The 15,683-nt window shown below is 33.8% G+C and overlaps 1 protein-coding gene across 2 annotated transcripts in view; it reads right to left on the bottom strand.

Moving 5' to 3' along the window:
* LOC138306785 (sulfotransferase 1B1-like) overlaps positions 1-15,683 on the bottom strand; it is a 23,117-nt gene extending 7,434 nt beyond the window's left edge. The window contains exon 1 of one of the 2 annotated variants that reach the window (XM_069247268.1): positions 15,662-15,683. The gene's annotated coding sequence lies outside the window, so the exon portion shown is untranslated. Of the gene's footprint in view, positions 1-382; positions 520-15,661 lie in introns of those variants that run through there. The other variant, XM_069247267.1, reaches the window with a different exon arrangement.

Raw genomic sequence — 15,683 nt, 5'->3', positions numbered from 1 at the left:
TATCAGCTGAACTCCTTGTTCGCCAATTTCCGTTACATTCATTCAAGTCAGCTATGTTGTTTTCAGTGTCATATATATCCAACGGTAGTTACATTAGCTTATTTTATACATTATGTAAACGCGTCTTGCCTGCACGTAACATTGTTCCAATACCTACCTGTAGCTATTTAAAAAAAGTACCGTCGCCTCAGACTGTTAACAATTTTCAGCTTTTATATTTTACTTGTAATTATAAAATATTTGAATCTATGATAAAGTATGTAAACGTCCCATATATCGTCCAAGCTACTGTCACGTACATATGTATATACCACCTACAGATAATCTATCTAGGTCTAGGCACTTCGCTGTCGTTATCTGTTTTCTATCTAAAACGCATTACCTGTGTATTTTAACCTCGACCTATTATTGTCGGACCCTAGGAGATCTCTATAGTCTACTTCTGTACCACTGTACCAGTGTGTCCACTGTCGTCTTTTCCCGTCTTATTCCGTATTTGACTGATTTATGTTTGTTTGTTTTTTGCTCTTTTTATCAAATTTCAAAAGGTTTATAACATTTTTATCACACTGCAAAATACGGAAGCCAAAGAGCAGCACTGGAGCTAGTTTTGAACCTGGAAATCGGGTGTGCGGCTTATACACCGGTGTGGCTTTATACTACGTAAAAACGTATATATGGATGTCCGATTGTCAGAACGAGTCCATTCGTAGCGGATTTATGCATTCGCGAATATATTGAAAATAACACAGACGAAAAATAAAGTGGCTTACAGTATTAGATTTTAAAAGCGTTGTTTTAAATGCCAAAAATATTGGGTATACAAATAGAGCTGTTGCACACGCGGAATATTGCAATACCATTCAATCAATGTCAATCCAAGAAAAACATACAAAAATACTTCACTCATATATCCAAGAAATTGTATCATAACAAATACGGCAACAACTCTGTGCCAAGAAAGAGTTTTGAAGTATAGATGAAACTTTGCCACGTCCAGATGAATAGGGTAAGAAAACAACCACAAGAAAAATAGGGCAACAAAGGATTCTCTATGGCAAACCCATGAAACGTACCTAAAATGATAACAAACATATTTCCGCGCGCCATTCACTTTAGCGTATTTTGCCGTTCGACAAAAAAAAAATCGCGAAAAATAATAACTGTGAAAATACATCAAACACTGTAACATAACAATCATACGTGAGCCTATTTTTTAAAACACGCGAAATTATATCGACGTGTTAAAGGTCGTTTACAGGCGTTTGGCACTGCGGTATATATATTTTCTATATATATATATATATACGTAATACTGTGGCTTTGAGAGGAAATTTCTTTACTGTAGAGCCAAACGCCTGTGGGTCGTTGTAGCCATGAAAACGCAAAATTAAGTGGCCACGAAACTTAGTTGATTTACACTAAAATATTTTTATAACACATAATTGTAGTCAACACACTAAAGTAGAGTTAAGGAAGGTTAAAACAGACTTTTAAGAAGGTAAAAGCAGAACTTATAAATGGTTATCAATAGTAATGCTACCTGCTTTTACCTTCTTAAAATTCTGTTTTAATCATCCATAACTTTACCCTGCATGGGAGTTGACCTTCTGTTGGCGTCAAGGAAACTCTATATTGTAGACATCATGTTGACATTTGCTGTTGACCTAATGAGAGTTTTGCTGTTTCCAAATAATATATATGTTGACCTATAGAAGCCATATACTATCCACCTAACTGAAACTCTACTCTTAATCGTATTGAAGATCGACTGTTGATTCATGGAAGCTCTACTGTTAATCGTATTGAAGCTCGACTGTTGATTCATGGAAGCTCTACTGTTAATCGTATTGAAGCTCGACCGTCGATTCATGGAAGCTCTACTGTTAATCGTATTGAAGCTCGACTGTTGATTAATGGAAGCTCTATTGTTAATCGTATTGAAGATCGACTGTTGATTCATGGAAGCTCTACTGTTAATCGTATTGAAGATCGACTGTTGATTCATGGAAGCTCTACTGTTAATCGTATTGAAGATCGACTGTTGATTCATGGAAGCTCTACTGTTAATCGTATTGAAGATCGACTGTTGATTCATGGAAGCTCTACTGTTAATCGTATTGAAGATCGACTGTTGATTCATGGAAGCTCTACTGTTAATCGTATTGAAGATCGACTGTTGATTCATTGAAGCTCTACTGTTAATCGTATTGAAGATCGACTGTTGATTCATGGAAGCTCTACTGTTAATCGTATTGAAGATCGACTGTTGATTCATGGAAGCTCTACTGTTAATCGTATTGAAGATCGACTGTTGATTCATGGAAGCTCTACTGTTAATCGTATTGAAGATCGACTGTTGATTCATGGAAGCTCTACTGTTAATCGTATTGAAGATCGACTGTTGATTCATGGAAGCTCTACTGTTAATCGTATTGAAGATCGACTGTTGATTCATGAAAGCTCTACCGTTGACCTTATGCTTACCTTTTAGAAGTTCTAGATCTACTTTTGATATTATATTAACCTTATGGAAACTCTACTGTTGATTTTATATTAACCTTATGGAAACTCTACTGTTAACATTATATTAACCTTATGGAAACTCTACTGTTAACATTATATTAACCTTATGGAAACTCTACTGTTGACATTATATTAACCTTATGGAAACTCTACTGTTAACATTATATTAACCTTATGGAAACTCTACTGTTAACATTATATTAACCTTATGGAAACTCTACTGTTAACATTATATTAACCTTATGGAAACTCTACTGTTAACATTATATTAACCTTATGGAAACTCTACTGTTAACAATATATTAACCTTATGGAAGTTCACCTGTAGATGTTACATTAACCTTATGGAAACTCTACTGTTAACATTATATTAACCTTATGGAAACTCTACTGTTGACATTATATTAACCTTATGGAAACTCTACTGTTAACATTATATTAACCTTATGGAAACTCTACTGTTAACATTATATTAACCTTATGGAAACTCTACTGTTAACATTATATTAACCTTATGGAAACTCTACTGTTAACATTATATTAACCTTATGGAAACTCTACTGTTAACATTATATTAACCTTATGGAAACTCTACTGTTAACATTATATTAACCTTATGGAAACTCTACTGTTAACATTATATTAACCTTATGGAAACTCTACTGTTAACATTATATTAACCTTATGGAAACTCTACTGTTAACATTATATTAACCTTATGGAAACTCTACTGTTAACATTATATTAACCTTATGGAAACTCTACTGTTAACATTATATTAACCTTATGGAAACTCTACTGTTAACATTATATTAACCTTATGGAAACTCTACTGTTAACATTATATTAACCTTATGGAAACTCTACTGTTGACATTATATTAACCTTATGGAAACTCTACTGATAACATTATACTTTAAAACCCTATGGAAGCTCACCTGTTGATATTACATTAACCTAATGGAAGCTCTATTATTTTAAATATATATATATATATATATATATATTAACCTTATGGAAACTCTACTATTGACATTATATTAAAGTTATGGAAACTCTACTGTTAACATTATATTAACCTTATGGAAACTCTACTGTTAACATTATATTAACCTTATGGAAACTCTACTGTTAACATTATATTAACCTTATGGAAACTCTACTGTTGACACTATATTAACCTTATGGAAACTCTACTGTTAACATTATATTAACCTTATGGAAACTCTACTGTTGACATTATATTAACCTTATGGAAACTCTACTGTTAACATTATATTAACCTTATGGAAACTCTACTGTTAACATTATATTAACCTTATGGAAACTCTACTGTTAACATTATATTAACCTTATGGAAACTCTACTGTTAACATTATATTAAAGTTATGGAAACTCTACTGTTAACATTATATTAACCTTATGGAAACTCTACTGTTGACATTATATTAACCTTATGGAAGCTCTACTGTTAACATTATATTAAAGTTATGGAAACTCTACTGTTAACATTACATTAACCTTATGGAAACTCTACTATTGACATTATATTAAAGTTATGGAAACTCTACTGTTAACATTATATTAACCTTATGGAAACTCTACTGTTAACATTATATTAACCTTATGGAAAATCTACTGTTAACATTATATTAACCTCATGGAAACTCTACTGTTGACATTATATTGACCTTATGAAAACTCTACTGTTAACAATATATTAACCTTATGGAAGTTCACCTGTAGATGTTACTTTAACCTTATGGAAACTCTACTATTAACATTTTATTAACCTTATGGAAACTCTACTTTTGACATTATATTAACCTTATGGAAACTCTACTGTTAACATTACATTAACCTTATGGAAACTCTACTGTTAACATTATATTAACCTTATGGAAGCTCTACTGTTAACATTATATTAACATTATGGAAACTCTACTGTTGACATTATATTAACCTTATGGAAGCTCTACTATTAACATTATATAAACCTTATGGAAACTCTACTGTTAACATTATATTAACCTTATGGAAACTCTACTATTGACATTATATTAAAGTTATGGAAACTCTACTGTTAACATTATATTAACCTTATGGAAACTCTACTGTTAACATTTTATTAACCTTATGGAAGCTCTACTGTTAACATTATATTAACCTTATGGAAACTCTACTGTTGACATTATATTAACCTTATGGAAACTCTACTGTTAACATTATATTAACCTTATGGAAACTCTACTGTTAACATTATATTAACCTTATGGAAACTCTACTGTTAACATTATATTAACCTTATGGAAACTCTACTGTTAACATTATATTAACCTTATGGAAACTCTACTGATAACATTATACTTTAAAACCCTATGGAAACTCTACTGTTAATATTATATTAACCTTATGGAAACTCTACTGTTGACATTATATTAACCTTATGGAAACTCTACTGATAACATTGTACTTTAAAACCCTATGGAAGCTCACCTGTTGATATTATATTAACCTAATGGAAGCTCTATTATTTAAATATATATATATATTAACCTTATGGGAAGCTCTACTGTACATTATATTAATCATTTTGCAGTTTTCTAATGACGGTTCGGAAGTTATGTCGACGTTTAACATTTCGAAAGCACTTGATTGTTTTCAAAATCGATCCTATGGTGGCTGATTACGGCCATCTCGTGTTGTTGTGTTGTCGCCTTGTCGTGTTGTCGCCTTGTCGAGTTGTCGCGGTCTCAAACTGCGACAACCCGAGATTTAACAGTTAAAATGTCGACTTGTCGCGTTTTCGAACCGCGACAAGTCGACAACACGACAAGACGACAAGTCGACAACACGACAAGTCGACATTTCAAACACGCTAATTAGCGCATACAGAATCTCGTGTTGTCGCGGTAAAATGTCGACTTGTCGTGTTGTCGAGTTGTCGACTTGTCGTGTTGTCGCCTTGTCGTGTTGTCGACTTGTCGTGTTGTCGAGTTGTCGACTTGTCGCCTTCCTGTTACACATGCGCAAATCATATGAAATAGCCACTATCTTTGAATATAGAAAAACTGAAGTCAATGCTTGTGTATGGTGGCATATGTCTGCCATCGATTTGCCGACTTACGACTTAATAATGTCGACATCGTTAAGGCATTAAGTCGACATCATATCGGAAGATGTCGACATAAACAGAATAATATGTCGACTTACCACATGTACATGCCCACATAATGATTCCAAGATATTTATGTAGACAGTCGGTAACTCGGCGATTTATGTGTTTATGCTCGGGTGTGACACCGACTTGTCAGTTATTGATGTCGACATCTAAACTAAAAGATGTCGACATCTGGTCTTGAAAGTGGAAATCAAAGGCCACCCTTTCATAGAGCACTGTGTATATGCAGCAAAAGCCATACAACAGAGATCGACGTTGATTTTGTTAATTAAAGTTTTTATTTATTTGATTTCAAAATAAAAAAAAATTGTGATCCTGCACATCCCGGCCATGAAACTGTAGCCTGCGTGTACGTAGCTGTTAGCCCGAGCTAAGGAAGTGTACAACGAATTATTAATATATATAACCTTGGGTTGAAAATTCGTTTCAAAGCTGTGTGTGTGTTTTGTTGATTGGAATTCGTACCAAGTCCATGTAGTACATACCGTACTATACTATATTAAAAGAATGAATGAAAAAAAAAATAAAAAATAAAAAGATTTTTTTTATGTTGTATTTTCTTGTGAATCCCGAAAAATACCAGTTACCTAATTTAAAAGCCATAAAGGTCACAGTATAGGTACACAATACACATTGGGAAACCAGCTTTACTTGTTAGCTTGGCCTGTCCATATATATATACATAAATATTTACATCCCTCGATACACTTATATAAAGGAATTTTTGTTACGGTCTTAATGGTCAGATTCAACCTTTGGGCTAAAAATCCTCCAGGAAGGCGGTTTTAAACTCCCAACTCGCGATACATCTGCATCTATTTTTCGTAGTAAAAACATGCGTTCTTTGTAGTCAAACGTAGTAAAAAAAAAAAGTCACGTGCTTATACCTCATTCATGCCATTGGCCGGAATATACAATTGTGTTATGGGTAACTAGTGATCACGTGATTTTGTGTTTACTTCCGAATATGGTGATAGTTTGCTTGCCATTTCTTCGGAGAAATTGATTTATTTGAAAATATTTAGACTCCAAAATGTTATTAATATTGCATGCATATCATTTTGACTTGCACATATGCACTGTTTTACTATAAATAATGAACTGAATGAGTTGTAAAACTGCCATTTTCACGTTTTGTAAATAAATGATATAATACGAATTGACCAATTCAATAGGTCTAACCGTCTAATCTAAAATCAGCGAAGATCGGCTACTCCCGGCTAAATTCGTAGAATTCTAAATTTATATTTATATATATTATTACCTGCTTTAGGGTTCAGAACATATACATATATATCACAGAGAAAATAAGGCCAAATTATTTGTAAATACCAGGTCAGAGAAATCACTCTATTTGAAAGTAAACACACACTCATGTGATCACTAGTTACCCACTAATACAATTCCATATTTATTTCGGCCAATGGCATGAATGAGGTATAATCACGTGACTTGTTTTACTACGTTTTACTACAAAGAACGCGTGCTTTGTACCATTATAGGGAAATCCTCCGCGGATCGTGGTTTCATTTCCACCATTTGAAATTGTTAGCAATACTATCATATCATAGTTTATTTTCCATATTATTTCCAAACAAATAGTTATAAGTTTCCGCATAGCCCACTTAGCTTTTTGTGAATCTAATACATACATGTACATGTATGTACACATATACTAAGAAACACGGGCTTATGTGCTTACATGGCTGCTTCCCGCCTGGTAAATTGGGACCTAGGACCTAACTCATTATGCTTCGGTAGGTTCCGTACGAAAATGTATCATTTTGTTTCTCCATAGATTGAAAGGTCTCAAGGCCCTCTACCAATATTGTGAATTTCATGGCCCTGGGGTCTCGGGAATTTTCCCCAGGAGATAGGGTCTTTACCATAGTTTAAATAGGGAAACACATTTATGAGCATTATTTGCTCAATTTTCAAAGGAAACATATGTAATGGAATCAAATACTCTTCATATATTAAAAGGTTAAATGGATATCGTCACTGGCTGATTTCATGGGCCTGATAGGCCAATATATGGTGCTTATATACAGTGTATGTATTTGTTTCATTCTGTATCCGAACTCGGGTGACCAATCAGAAAAAACCATGCATGGTTGACAGGTGGCTATGTGTTTTGTAATTCCTGCTATATAGACTTCATTTTTAGTTTTCCCATGTTATAAAACATTTCCAAGAGGAAAGAAAAAGGTAAACAAAAATACAGAAATAGAGAAAAGATCCATCTTTTATTGGCATGATTTACATCAGTCAGTAGTGGGTACCAAGTTCATCAAACTTTTTAAATGTGCAACTGCAGGGGCGTAGGAAGAAAAGGGTCCTCCTGCACATTTTTCGTACTTCATTTTAGAAAATTTTGCCGCTTTGCGGCGCATTTCCTAAAAGTTCAAGCACGTAATGTCAAAACCTTTAATAATAAAAATTCAATACACATGAACTAAACTAAAAATGTCCATCAAGGGATTCTACTATTTCAAAATGCTTCTTAAAATATTAAATTGTTTATATGTCTAAGCAACACAATTAAATCAATTCATTATTTTTTTAGTTAAACAACAATGTGCTGATGGTGTGAAGACGTATGTTCAGATCGAGCAGGGTTGCATAATGGTATGACGACATTCACAATTATAATTTCTAAATGCAGGTAAATGTAAATCGAAAAATTACCACGTTAAGAACGCATTAAAAAATCCTCAAAATACACCGTAAAACTCATCTTGGCCATTCCAAATCGTAATATTTTTCGCGGGGGAGACCCCCGGACCCCCAGAACACCAAAGTCTCGCGCAATCGGCGCTCGCAACATCATCAAAATCATATTTTTTTCCGGGGGAGATCCCCGGACCCCCAAAACACCAAAATCTCGACCCTTCGACGCTCGCACGCCATTTTGCATATTCATTAATTTCCTGTTAGCGTCGCCATTGATGTGGATGTGTACAAGGATTATATGTAATGATTTATGAGAAAAAGTATATAAAGTATATATGATTGTGTGTTGAATTAATCTCCTCCTGTGTGACCTATTGCAATTGTCTTTTGGCTGGCATCATCCAGTGTCTGTTGTAAACAATTTACAATCTTCTTAATAACCAAGAACCTCATACATGGACATGTTATTTGGCCATAGCATGTTGGGATGAAGGGATACAGAGTTTGTTCAAATCAATGATCTTGACCTATGTGCCAAGTCACAGGGCTGAGACATATTTATTTGTTTGTTTAAAAGCAAAACATTATTTATAACTGTGCATATCGGAATTCAGGTGACTGTTAGACATAAATGTATATATCCTTATTGCCTTCTGCTCATTCTCAAATCTCATCCATTTGTAAACAATTCAAATTTTAACAAACTTCTTCTCCACAACACGGTTTTTCTCATTTTACAGCAAGTACAAAAACAACAACAATCAAATAACGATCATGAATATTTTGTATTGATATTATTTTTTTGCAAATTTCCAGCAAAACAAACATGTTTCAAATTAAATTAATACACATATTTGATTAATATTTAAAAAGGATTTTTTATATCATAGCAAAGGTACATGGGTTGTCATTTTAATCAAGGGAGATAAATCCGTTTTGAAGGATTTTCCACAAAGTGGAAAAGTTAAGATTAATTCACCTCCCATGCATTATTCAACCAAATTTAGCCTGGTGCATTTCCTGGTCAACATCAATTATAATTTCAACACAAATTAATTAGATGATGTTTCAAGTAATTGTCGAGTATGTATACATGAACTTTGACATCTGCCATGGCACAACATGTAATCTTCAATTTATCAATGTTTCACAATCAACGTCTACTCTAAGCCTTCTGTTTCAAATGGTGGAAATGAAATCACGATCCGTGGGGGATTTTCCCAATAATGGTACAAAACACGCGTTCTATGTAGTCAAACGTAGTAAAACAAGTCACGTGATTTTACCTCATTCATGCCATTGGCCGAAATAAATATGGAATTGTATTATGGGTAACTAGTGATCACATGAGTGTGTGTTTACTTCCAAATAGAGTGATTTCTCTGACCTGGTATTTATACAAAATTAGGCCTTTTGAAGAAGATCTTACTTTCTCTGTGTTATATGTATATGTTCTGAACCCTAAAGCAGGTAATGATATATATAAATATAAATTTCGAATTCTCGGATTTAGCCGGGAGTAGCCGATCTTCGCTGATCTTAGATTAGACGGTTAGACCTATTGAAATGGTCAATTCGTATTATATCATTTATTTACAAAACGTGGAAATGACAGTTTTACAACTCAGTTCAGTTCATTATTTATAGTAAAATATTACATATGTGCAAGTCAAAATGATATGCATGCAATATTAATAACATTTTGGAGTCTAAATATTTTCAAATAAATCAATTTCTCCGAAGAAATGGCAAGCAAACTATCACCATATTTGGAAGTAAACACACAATCACGTGATCACTAGTTACCCATAATGCAATTGTATATTCCGGCCAATGGCATGAATGAGGTATAAGCACGTGATTTTTTTTACTACGTTTTTACTACAAAAAATAGATGCAGATATATCCCGAGTTTGGAGCTAAAACCGCGTCCCGGGAGGATTTTTTAGCCCAAAGGTTGAATCTGACCATTAGAGACCGTAACAAAAAATCGTTGTGCCTTTATTTAAGTGTATCGAGGGATGTAAATATTTATGTATATATATGGACAGGGCAAACTAACAAGTAAAGCTGGTTTCCAAATGGGTATTTTGTATCTGTACTGTGACGTTTATGGCTTTTAAATTACGTAACTGGTATTTTTCGTGATTCCCAAAAAATGAAATCTTGAAAAAATCATTGTAATATAGTATAGTACGGTATGTACCACATGGACTTGGTACGAATGCTAATCCACAAAGCACACACACAGCTTTTAAACGATTTTTCAACCCACGGTTATATATATTAATAAATGATTATGGCCAAGAGGATGGAAATTCGTTGTACAAAGCAGAGTCCTTAAATTGCACTCTAACTTCCTCTGCTCGGACTAACAGTTACAATGTGTACATACACGCAGGCTACAGCTGCATGGCCGGGATATGCAGGATCACAATTTTTAATTTTGAAATCAAATAAATAAAAACTTTTTCTGAATAAACAAAATCAACGTCGAACTCTGCTGTATGGTGCCGTGCTGCATATACACAGTGCCCTATGAAAGGGTGGCCTTTGAATTCCACTTTCAAGACCATGGCCAGATGTCGACATCTTTTAGTTTAGATGTCGACATCGATAACTGACAAGTCGGTGTCACACCCGAGCATAAACACGATTAATCGCCGAGTTACCGACTTTCTACATAATTATCTTGGAATCATTATGTGGGCAGGGTCATGTGGTAAGTCGACATATTCTTCTGTTTATGTCGACATCTTCCGATATGATGTCGGCAACTCGATGGCAGAAATATGCCACCATACTTGTGAATATTTGGTGTGTTTGTAATATATTCGATGTACACAATTAGTATTTCTGGGTCTAGAAATTCCTAATACACAAAACATGTGTTCATTTTACGAAGTGAATATCATAATTATATAATAATCTTTCTCAAAGCGATCAATTTGTGGTTAAGAGAGGCTTGGCTAATTATGATACATTCAAGTGTAATTGACCTGTGTTAATATGGTCCGAATATGCTAAGTCAATAACAGCAACTCAAGTTACATTACGCAAACATTGCGTTCTTCAGGGCGGTGTCCTATGGTCATAGGGATAACATGGCTGCATGAATGGATGAGATATATCACCCATTCTCTAACCTCCATACATGTATGAAATATGTATTTAGCGACTTATTTTTGTGTTTCCTTCTTCTTCCTTTTACTTGTTTATTCTCCCCTTTTTCAATGATGAAAATGGTTCGCATAATGGTAATTTCTGGGAAACTAATAGCCAGGATTGCAGTGTACATATACACTCTTTCATATCGGATACGTTTACATACATGTATTGCAAGATTATGTTTTTTTTCACAATTGTTAAAATTAGTCACATTTCGCTTTTTGTCGATGACCCTACGCTACATTTGTGATAAATGTAGCGTAGAGTAGTGCCATCATCCGTGGGTCACTGAAGATGGTGTCAATCTAGAGTTACACATATCTTAGCAAGTTTATTACTGAGTCCTGTACATTTATATCGGTTATCGGACTATCAGACGTTCGGACTAATGGGCCTTAGGACTAACGGTCGTTCGGACTAACGGTCGTTCGGACTAACGGACGTTCAGATTAACGGGCCTTCGGACTATTAAGCCTTAAGGACAAGGTGGTCACCCAGGCAGGTGACCTATCGACATCATTTTCATTTGTCTTCTATCACCATAAACATAACAATTCCATAATCTTCTCAACTGGTCCGAATTCAACTAAACCTGTTAGGAAACATGTTTAGGATAAGGTAAAGTGTAAAAATCAAGCGGCTGACCTCAACAGGGTAGCGGATCTACATATATATGTAGATATTTGAAAAATCTTATAATGTTGCCACGCCTAGGAATCAAAGTTCAATATACGCTATTCGGATAATATATACATGTACCTATATCATAGATGTTGTATGGCGGCTGGGAACATTTTGTTTTATTAATTACCCGATTTTATTTATTGATTGGTTAAGCTATATGTGCCGTAACTGGGCATGTATTTTTTTCTTCAGGAAACTATTGAAAACCATCAGGTTGTTTTAAGGTGTGATAATCATTCAAATGGTCAGAAAACCATGTACGATGCCTTGTAAACATTATTTACAAGTCAGAATTTATGCCTTATGTATGTTAATATGAATGCATACCTGCAGTAATCATTTTTTTATTTTCTTATTATTTTATAAAAATTTTAAATGAAATTGTCGACCACATCTTGGCTTCATAGCCTGACCGCATACGTAATGTCAAAATCATTTTCATTTTCAAAAGGTTGATGGTGAATAAAATATCAAAAAGCTCTTGATTCGTGAGTATGAAAATTACGGCACATACATGTATATAATGCTTTAAAGACCCACTACATGTACCTTTCCGAAACGAAAAATTCAATTAGCATTTGCTTCTTAATTGTTTTCATTTTCATAATATGAATTAACAAAATAGTAGCACATCTAAAATTAAAACAAAATCATTTTTTTCTTATACTGATTATCCAATGTAGACACAGGATTAATTGTCTACATGTAGATGGCGATTCAATAATTTGGACCCATCGGAGTGTCATGTATAGACCATTTTAGACGTTTTATGAGTTTAAATACAAAAATCGGTATAATCGTAATCTACATGGTGATATATAGTGAGAAGGAATGGATAGATCCCGAGACAAACGGAAATTAGTCCATCTACATGTAGTTTTAACGGTTAAAATCATATTCCTAGTAAGTCTTCACAAAAAAGGTTACTACCGTTGGTAAGAGCAATAATTTTCTTTTCAAAATCCTACACAACTATACAAAGTGCTGTCACTAAGACGAAAAGCAGCCGAAAAATTATGCATATATTATAAGCCGGCTTTGATCTTCATCATATAAATGTTTGCACATTATATAAAGAAGGTTGCACATCATATAAAGAAGTGTGTCCAAAATTAAAAGAAATTGTACCGAATATAAAGTTTAATTTTAGCTACATATTATAAAGGAAAATGCATCGAATATCTCGATATAATGACGGAGAATAATGGTAAATGTATCGAAAATAACAACGGAATTTCTGAATATAAAGATAAAAGCAATGCAGATAATAAGATATACATGTACAGTGTATAAGGCTGTATATATGTTATTATCCCGCCCTGGTAGAATAAATAATAACCCAGGCCGTACGTAGCCCGAGGTCATTATTTTAAATTATACCAGGGCGGTATAACACCATATGAACCGAAACTGAGGTCCTTATTTTTTGTACTAGATATGTATCTATGTGCATGTTAGTTACAAGAAAAAGCATTGACCATAGGACACCACCCTGAAGAACGCAATGTTTGCGTAATGTAACTTGAGTTGCTGTTATTGACTTAGCATATTCGGACCATATTAACACAGGTCAATTACACTTGAATGTATCATAATTAGCCAAGCCTCTCTTAACCACAAATTGATCGCTTTGAGAAAGATTATTATATAATTATGATATTCACTTCGTAAAATGAACACATGTTTTGTGTATTAGGAATTTCTAGACCCAGAAATACTAATTGTGTATTTTTCTTTTGCATGCAGAGTTCCATTAAATTGATATCCCCTGGAAGTATCTATGCTCCAGCATTTGTATACTATTGTATGAATTACTGCAGTCGAGTTACACATTCAAACTTTCCAGGGTAAATCTTACTGTTTAACTGTACAATATATAAATTCTATAAAAAATACTTACATTATGTACATTGTAATGCATGCTGATGATCAAAATACATGAACTAATTACCAGAAAGATGGGGCACAACACCTTATCTGTTCTATAACGCTTTGGACTAAATGAAAGTTTTTATGATTTTTTTTTCTAATCGTTTTACATCAAATTCTTTATTAGATCTTAATCAAGGTTATTGTTTGATGTACTACACACATAACCTATTACAGTAATTAGTAATAATAGATAATATTTCGTCTTATCAGCCGTGTTCTCTTCAATTCTTCAAATTGAATAATAAGTCTTAACCGATTGATAACACAATATTTTAAAAGGATATTTTACAATATTAAGTTGATATACATTTGTCGTCTCTGTCACTGTTCATTATACAAACATTTTTGTTCTGTGTTCTGACAACATCCTTTGTTTTGTTAATATTTATTTAATTTAATATTATAATTTCCGTTAAGTATAATACTTTTCAAAAGAGTTAACAATGGGGAAAATATGATTTTTAAACAATTTTGTACATCGAATATATTACAAACACACCAAATATTCACAAGCACTGACTTCAGTTTTCTATATTCAAAGATAGTGGCTATTTCATATGATTTGCGCATGTGTAACAGGAAGGCGACAAGTCGACAACTCGACAACACGACAAGTCGACAACACGACAAGGCGACAACACGACAAGTCGACAACTCGACAACACGACAAGTCGACATTTTACCGCGACAACACGAGATTCTGTACGCGCTAATTAGCGTGTTTGAAATGTCGACTTGTCGTGTTGTCGTGTTGTCGTGTTGTCGACTTGTCGCGGTTCAAAAACGCGACAAGTCGACATTTTAACTGTTAAATCTCGGGTTGTCGCAGTTTGAGACCGCGACAACTCGACAAGGCGACAACACGACAAGGCGACAACACAACAACACGAGATGGCCGTAATCAGCCACCATTTTCAAAATCGATCCACATTAAGTCACATAGATGATCACGTAAAAGTACAAGTCTCAATCAAGTATCATATAATTCAGTCGCTTACATGTATGAGCCTTCAAATCCTATATATGGCTAACATACGTTGGGTTCAGTTGTATACATACATATGTAGATAAGTGAAACCTTACTAGCAAAAAAACATAAATGATTGTATACATTAGTGCCGCTTTGTCCGTATAAGAGGTAGTAAATAGAACATGGTCTACAATTGACGACGGCTAAGCCAATTAACTAGAGTACAAATTATATACGTATGCGTGTTAAATAGGAATGCGCGTACATAAATATGTGACATTGTCATACATAGACGGCAACTTATTCAATATCGTATATCGATTTACGGTATCAACAACAATATTAATGTTTGCTTCACGTTTTGCCCAATCACCCAATTAACTTAATTACAGTTAAATGTAGTTTAGCAAAAGCCAACGCTTTAAATAATTGTACATCCATAAAGTTATTCATTAAATATGTGACAATGTTAGGTCATTCAAACTTATTAAATGAAAATAATAGATCTATATACAACAGTAGATTACCTCTCATTTTTACGGTAAAACT

This window comes from Argopecten irradians, chromosome 13 (genome assembly GCF_041381155.1).
Source record: "Argopecten irradians isolate NY chromosome 13, Ai_NY, whole genome shotgun sequence".
Lineage (NCBI taxonomy): Eukaryota > Metazoa > Mollusca > Bivalvia > Pectinida > Pectinidae > Argopecten > Argopecten irradians.
The sequence above is the reverse complement of the archived record's forward strand: the minus strand, read 5'-3'. Positions and strand labels throughout refer to the sequence as shown.